The sequence below is a fragment of the Nicotiana tabacum genome, chromosome 11 (assembly GCF_000715075.1).
Source record: "Nicotiana tabacum cultivar K326 chromosome 11, ASM71507v2, whole genome shotgun sequence".
NCBI classification, from domain to species: domain Eukaryota; kingdom Viridiplantae; phylum Streptophyta; class Magnoliopsida; order Solanales; family Solanaceae; genus Nicotiana; species Nicotiana tabacum.
Window position 1 is genome coordinate 157,061,667 of NC_134090.1, and position 8,550 is coordinate 157,070,216.

Here is an 8,550-nt window from a genome sequence, read left to right on the forward strand (position 1 = left end):
AAACAAACATGCAGAATGAGCACGAGTCCAAGTTTGCCGGTAACAGTTAGGAGCAAGATCCCTTTAGAGTTGCACTTGTGGTGGGAAGATTTGGAAAAGTCATAACGAGATAAGACCAAACTACATCTGGGAGGTCTCACCAGTTTGTTGAACGTCAGACCCAGATGTGACATCATAAAGGCTTTGGTTATATTTTGGGACCCGGCCCACAGCGTATTCCACTTCTTAGATTTTGAACTCACCCCAACCTTAGAAGAGGTAGCAGGTTATATGTACATTACTGAGGGGCTAAGGCACAAATATCTGATTGTTCCAAGAGCCGTCAATTCACACAAGTTCATGGATCTACTGAAGATAAGCAAGGGAGTCCCGTACTCTGAGTTGGATAGGGGTTTTTCTACTCTGCAGTTCATATACCAGAGGTATGGGCATATAGGAGGGTTCGACGATATGGAAAGCGGGGTTTGCAACAGAGGGAATCGGACAAAATGGGATGAACATAGGCGGTTCGCCTTCATGGTGGCGTTCTTGGGCATTGTGGTGTTTCCTCGGAAAGACATAAATATTGATTTGAAGGTGACTGGAGTCGTCAAGGTCCTGATTACCAACAACAAAAGCATGCTTGCCCCTATGATAGTGTCCGAGATATACCGAGCTCTCACAGCCTGTAAAGTCGGGGCAGATTTTTTTGAAGGATGCAATTTGTTATTGCAGATGTGGATGATCGAGCACTTGTGTCATCATCCTCAGTATATGAGCTATAAATCCACAAACGAAGGCTGCATTGAAGGATATAACACGAGGGTTTCAGGGCTCAAATTGCCAGAAGGGTTTGAAGACTGGGTATCTCGCCTTCGCGCCATCACTGCGGCACAAATAGGGTGGATATTGGGTTGGCTTCTTGTTGAAGAAATTGTGTATATGCCCGTCACAGGGCCTTACTTCCTCTTAATGGGACTCCGAGGTATTCAACCTTATGCGCCCTACCGGGTGATGAGACAGTTAGGAAGGTGTCAGGTGGTACACCCAGATGAAGTCTTAGTGTTTATACAGTCAAGATAAGCACCGACGACCAATTTCATGAAGAAACCGTCCGTTATATATGGAATGAATACCAGTATTTGACGGTAAACACTCGAGTGCGCGACCTATCCAGAGGCAAAGTCTCACCGGCTTATCTCGCCTGGTACAGAAAGAAGGGCATTATAAGAGACGAACCAGAACGACCAACCAAAACACCTCACATTCAAGAGTTCGTTGAGGCGTCACAAGAACCGTGGGACTGGTTGGCCAAAGAGCGCGAATACCGGGCCGAAGTAGGCAAGCTGAAACAACAAATTAAGGATCTGAAATTTGAGAACAGGGTGCAAGTTGCTGCCGACGAAGGAGAGAAGAACAAATTAGCCCAAGAAAATGAGGCTCTCAAGGCTCAGATCCGACAAATGAGGATAGATGCTGACAACCAGCAAAGGAGTCGGTCGGATGAAAGATTGATTAACGAACTAAAGAAGGAAATCATTGAGCGCAGGGATGACCTGAAGAAATCTGAGGGTGCCGTAGCACAGCTCCGGGCACAATGGGTAAAAAAAACAAAAGAGCGCACACAGTACTTGCAGCAGGTGAAGAAGGAATATGAAAAAACCATTGCCAAACTAAAGAAAAAAATGACCACCCTTGAGGACAAGGCAACTAAGCAAGCTGTAGCTTATGAAATCGAAAGTGGACACTGTTACGATTTACTGGCTCGAATGGAAGATGAAATACAGCAGCTGCAAAGGTAGCATCTCCAGGATTCTTAGGTTTTGGGAGGCCGTAGTGATCGGATAAGGCGCCTGCTCATAGAAAAAGGTCGAACCAGGAACAAGATTTGGGCTATTGCCCATGCCATCATTAGGAGATGCCGAATGTGTGAAGACATGACCCGCACTACCTTCTTGTCAGCGGTAATGATTTTTGTCAAACGGACAATGTACGAACTGGAGCAACTTAAAAGGGATCTCGCACCTAAGTCCGCGACAAGGCCGAACGATGCCTCGCGGGCACCAACTTTTGGAGCTTTAATGCATTCATAGTTCGACTCAGTGTTCTTGTTTTTAGAGTCTGTTGTCTGTCTATATGTTCTCTTTTGCATCAAATGTGTCAGTAGTTTTTTTTTAGTCCGTACTTGGTTTTACTTCGGGTTTGTTCTCCTTTCCAAAAAATGTTTAGTTTGTATTATAATGTTTCAGTAAGAAAAATAGAAAATTCCCAAAATTTGCTCTCGCATTTATGAGTCACGGTCTGATATAAGATTCGACCACCACTAAAAAGGGAAAGGGAGAAGAGTAGAAAGAAAAAAAACAAATAAAGGAAAGTTTGGAGGCACTTAAAAGAAGCCGGAATGACGCATGCAGTCAGAACAAAGACATGATAGAAATGGTTAAACTGCTTAGGAACATTGCATCCCCAACGTGCAATTGCAATATTTGTTAAACTCTAACGCTAACAAAGTTTGTTGATACCAGATTTCGAAACAGTTAGCTCGTTAGAACGTTCTGGCAGATTACCATTACCACACAAAATCTAAAGGGCCCATTCCGAAAAGCATGTCTGGTTCGGACAAAAGTGTTGAGGAGGAAAAGACCGAGATGCAAATGATGAAGGAGGAAGTAGACAAGTTGAGACAAGAGATAGCTGGGATGCACCTAGCCTGGTCTAGGGGACAAACATCACCAATCTCTCCCCCTACTCCTACCCTCTCACCGGCTCGGACTCCGAAACACCCTCCCATTGGTCCATCAACGAGCTTCCCCATTGCCCAATACTATAAGGGGGAAACTTCCTATAATCCCCAAGCTCCACCACCCAAACAAAACCCTCCTCCACCAACTATTCCTGTTTTCATGGCACCTCCACCCGCCACATTGCAAAAATTATCCGATGAACTAGTGTTTCAGGTTCACGACAACCAATACTATCCTCCCGAACTCACCTTCAAAGCACCCGAGCCATACACTTACACCCCTCCCCTTCATCTCCCGGCGGAAACTGAGAGGCCGGCTAAGAATCCGGAGCAGGACGAAGTGCTTTGCAAAGTGAAAAGCCTGGAGCAGTCCTTCAGGAATATGCATGGATTGGGCAGCCAAGTTAGTGTGGCCTACAAAGATCTGTGTCCCTTCCCCGATGTTCAATTGCCGGTAGGTTTTAAGATGCCAAAGTTTGATCTATATGAGGGACATGGTGATCCTATGGCACATCTACGAGGTTTCTGTAGTAAGATGAGAGGGGCAGGTGGAAAGGATGAGCTGCTGATAGCTTATTTTGGTCAAAGTTTAAGCGGGTCCGCACTGGAATGGTACACAAGACAGGATCCGAGCAGGTGGTACACCTGGGATGATCTAGCACAAGCATTCGCAGGTCACTTCCAGTACAACCTTGAGATCGTCCCTGACCGTCTCACATTGCTGAAACTTGAGAAGAAGCCGGGAGAGAGCTTTAGAGAATTTGGGTTCCGGTGGAGAGAACAGGCAGCAAGAGTTGATCCTCCGATGAGAGAGGGGGAAATGGTGGACTACTTTCTGCAGACTCTAGATCCAACTTACTTTGGTCACTTGGTGACGTCAGTTGGCAAATCTTTCAACGAGGTGGTGAAAATGGGCGGTATGATTGAAGAGAGACTTAAGTCCAACAAAATCCTGAGCTATTCGGCAATCAAAGCAACAACTCAGGCCATTCAGAGCGGCACGAGAGGTGCGCTCGGGAAGAAGAAAAGAGAAGAGGTCGCAACAATAGAGGCAGGTAATTGGTCTAGATCGAGAGGTCCTTTCCCCCGCTACCAAGCCAGACCCCATCACCCAAATTACCCACACACTCCAAATTACCTTCCACAGCCCTACTACCCACCACAAGAACCTCATTTCTCCGTCCATCAAGCCCAGACATATAACCAGCCTCCGGCTCGCCCATAGTGGCGCGCACCGGCTCCCCAAACTACCTATCCACCTCCACAGAATACATATTCACCTCCACAAAATACATATCCACCACCAAGGGCCTATAGGAATCCCGCAGGGCCAGGTTTCCGGGGGAATCAGGCTTTTAGAAATGAAAGGGTGCAGAGACAAAGAACATTCACTGAGTTGGGAGAAACCTTTACTGCTTTGTTCCACAAATTAAGGCCGTTAGGTTTGTTGAGTCCTGTTGAGCCCAGATTGCCAAATCCACTTTCCCAAAATATGGACCACTCGGTAAGCTGTGAGTATTGTTCGGGGGCTCCCGGGCATGATACCGAGAAGTGCTGGAAGTTGAAACGTGCAGTGCTAGATCTTATTGACACCAACAAGATCGAGGTTCAGACACCGGAGGCACCCAACATCAATCAGAACCAGTTGCCAGCACACCACGAAACCCACATGATCAAGCTTGTGCACGAAGGAAGGGAGCTAAAGAAACCCTCACAGACGGTGATGATGATCCGTGCCAGTCCAAAAGAAAAGTCGATAGGTGGAGAAGAGGTGGTACAATTGGAAAAGGTAGACGTCAAGCCAGTAGTGGTGATGGGGAAGAGTTCGCCTGTTGTTGCAAAGAATCCAGAGCCGGTCAAAGTAACGGTGCGAGGGATACCAAGCAAGCCAGCATACATAGGGCCAATTGTCATCAGGCTAGTAATGCAAATGCCGATAACCAGTGAGAAAGTCGTGCCATGGAGCTACAGTAAAGCGATGGTAATGTACAAAGGGAAGGAGGTTGTGGAAGAAGTATGTGAGGCCCAGGGCTTAACTCGTTCGGGAAGATGTATTGCTCCCGTAGAGTTAAGAAGTTCCAACCCAGCGGTGGTAAAGAAGCCAGTGACGGAGGAAGAGGCTGAGGAGTTTTTGAAGAAAATGAAGGCACAAGACTACTCCATTGTGGAGCAGTTAAGGAAGACCCCAGCGCAGATTTCGTTACTATCACTGCTGATCCATTCCAGCGATCATTGCTAGGCACTGATGAAAATCCTGAACGAGGCCCATGTTCCGGATAAAATCTCGGTAAATCACTTAGAGAGGATAGTGCACAAAATCTTCAAGGTAAACTGAGTGACGTTTTTTGATGATGAATTGCCAGCAGAGGGTACAGAACACAACAAAGCCCTATACTTGACCGTGAAATGCGAAGACTCGGTGGTCGCCCGAGTATTGATTGATAATGGATCAAGCGCCAACATCTGTACTTTGACTACTCTGAACAAGCTGAAAGTTGATCATGACCGGATTCACAGGAACAACGTCTACATCCGAGGTTTCGATGGAGGTGGTACCGACACGGTGGGTGATATCATACTGGGATTGACCATTGGTCCAGTGGAATTCACCATGGAATTCCAAGTGGTAGACGTGGTAGTATCATACAATCTTCTATTGGGGCGACCCTGGATCCATGCCGCCAAAGCAGTGCCTTCTACATTGCACCAGATGGTGAAATTTGAATGGGACAGGCAGGAGATAGTGGTGCACGGGGATGACGGTACAGGCATTGTGAGTGATGTCGTTGTTCCATTCATAGAAACTGATGACAACAAAGGTCCATAGGTGTACCAGGTTTTCGACGCAGTTTCAGTGGATAAAATTTCTGAAGGCGAGGACCTTCCACTTCCCAGGATCGCAGCTGCGACCTTCATGGTAGCCTCGGAAAGGCTAAACATCGGGTTTGTACCAGGAAAAGGTTTGGGGGTTGATCTGCAAGGTATGGTCCAACTAGTTTCTTTTTCCAAGAACCTGGACACTTTTGGGCTAGGATTCAAGCCTACGGCAGCAGATGCAAGGTGGGCCCAAAAGTTGAAGAAGAAAGTTTGGGTTCTTCCCAAGCCAGTTCCACGTCTTTCCAGATCCTTTGTCAGAGTAGGTATCAGAAGGTTGTCAGTCCCCAAAATTCTCGGACCTCTGATTGGGTCAGATAGAGATTTGAATCAGGGTTTTGAAAGGCTGTTCGCCGACGTCAACGTGATAGAAGCTGGAGAAGGTTCCAGTAGGGCAGATATACAGTTTGTGGGGCCTAGGGCCAATATCAACAATTGGACGGCTACTCATCTTCCTACCCGGAGGGAGTCTTGGTAGTAGGCTCTGGACTTTCTCTCTTGTTTTCTGGATTATTCCAGAGTTGTAATTCAGTTTTGTTTTATTTTTGTATTCGACAAAAGCGTGAAACTCTGTTATCCCGCATTTTAATAAAGTGAAAGTTTTCTCTCTTTGTTTTGTTTTAATTCTGTTTTCTTCTTTTCTCTTTCTAAACTGTTCTGTTTATACTGGTTCTAATGATATGGCATGCACAACGGATCTTCAACCTAGTCTAAAAAATCAATCTGATTCCGAACTAATTGTACAAGAGGTCGATTATGATGATTAATCGGAATACGATGAGGATGAAGCCTTTGAAGAGATAAATAGAGAATTAAGCCAGTTCGAAGAGAAACCCAAGTCCAATTTGAACGACACTGAAGCTGTCAATTTAGGGGATGCAGACGATGTCAGGGAAACCAAAATAAGCATCCACATTGAGCCGAACATCAGGGAGGAACTAATCAAATCACTCATTGAATTCAAAGATGTTTTTGCATGATCGTACGATGACATGTCGGGCTTAAGCACCGATCTAGTGGTTCACAAATTGCCCACTGACCCGGCATGCCCTCCCGTCAAGCAGAAATTGAGGAAGTTCAAGACAGATATGAGTGTGAAGATTAAAGAAGAAGTAACCAAGCAGCTGCAGGCAAAGGTTATTCGGGTCACTCGATATCCTGATTGGTTGGCTAATGTGGTGCCAGTGCCGAAGAAAGATGGGAAGATCAGAGTGTGTGTCGATTACCACAATTTGAACAGGGCAAGCCCCAAGGACAACTTTCCATTACCCAATATCCATATCTTGATCGATATTGTGCCGGACGTGAGATCGGGTCTTTTGTAGATTGCTATGTTGGGTATCATCAGATTCTGATGGATGAAGAAGATGTGGAAAAGACGGCATTCATTACGTCGTGGGGGACTTATTGCTACCGGGTAATGCCTTTTGGCTTGAAGAACGCTGGGGCAACGTACATAAGAGAAATGACTACGGTGTTTCATGACATGATACACAAAGAGATTGAGGTGTACGTAGATGATGTGATCATAAAATCTAAGCGTCAGGAAGACCACGTGGCAGACCTAAGGAAGTTTTTCCAAAGACTTCGAAGGTACGACATTAAGCTCAACCCAGCCAAATGTGCATTTGGTGTTCCATTTGGAAAGCTGTTGGGATTCATCGTCAGTCGACGAGGCATTGAGTTGGACCCGTCAAAAATCAAATCCATTATGGAATTGCCACCGCCAAAGAACAAAACAGAAGTAATGAGTCTGTTGGGAAGGTTGAATTATATCAGCAGGTTCATCTCTCAACTCACGGCGACTTGTGAACCCATTTTTCGGCTACTGAAGAAAGATGCTGCGGTAGAATGGACGGTAGAATGTCAGGAAGCCTTCGACCAAATCAAGGGGTATCTATCAAACCCACCTGTGTTGGTCCCACCTGAACCATGAAGACCGTTGATTCTCTATCTAACGGTATTGGAGAATTCATTTGGTTGCGTACTGGGGCAACATGATATCACAGAAAGGAAGGAGCAAGCCATATATTATCTCAGTAAGAAGTTTACGGTCTATGAGGTTAAGTACACTCAACTTGAGAAGACGTGTTGCGCCCTAACTTGGGTGGCACAGAAGTTTAAACATTATCTGTCATCATATACTACTTATCTCATTTCACGTTTGGATCCACTGAAGTATATTTTCCAGAAGCCTATGCCCACAGGGAGGTTAGCGAAATGGCAAATATTACTCACGGAGTTCGACATCGTCTATGTGATGAGGATGGCCATGAAAGCCCAAGTATTGGCCGATCACTTGGCTGAGAATCCTATTGATGAAGAATACGAGCCATTGAGGACGTATTTTCCTGATGAAGAAGTGATGCATATAGATGAGTTGGAATTATCTGAGGAACCGGGTTGGAAGCTCTTCTTTGATGGAGCCGCAAATGCGAAAGGAGTTGGAATAGGAGCGGTACTTATTTCTGAAACATGACATCATTATCCTGTTACGGCACAGCTACATTTCTATTGTACCAATAACATGGCTGAATATGAGGCATGTATTTTGGGCTTACAGTTAGCTGCAGACATGGATGTCCAGGATGTCTTGGTCTTGGGAGACTCGGACCTCCTGGTGCATCAAATCCAGGGTGAATGGGAAACACGGGATTTGAAGCTTATACCATATCGACAATGTTTGCACGATCTGAGCAAGCAATTTCGATCAGTGGAGTTCAGACACATCCCAAGAGTTCACAATGAGGTTGCCGATGCTTTGGCCACTTTAGCATCGATATTGCACCACCCAGACAAAATTCATGTTGACCCGTTGCATATCCAGGTTCGTGATTAGCATGCTTATTGCAACATGATAGAGGAAGAAATGGATGGCGAGCCATGGTTTTATGATGTCAAGGAATACCTCAGGATGGGGATATACCCAGAGCAGGCCACCGGAGATCAAAAGA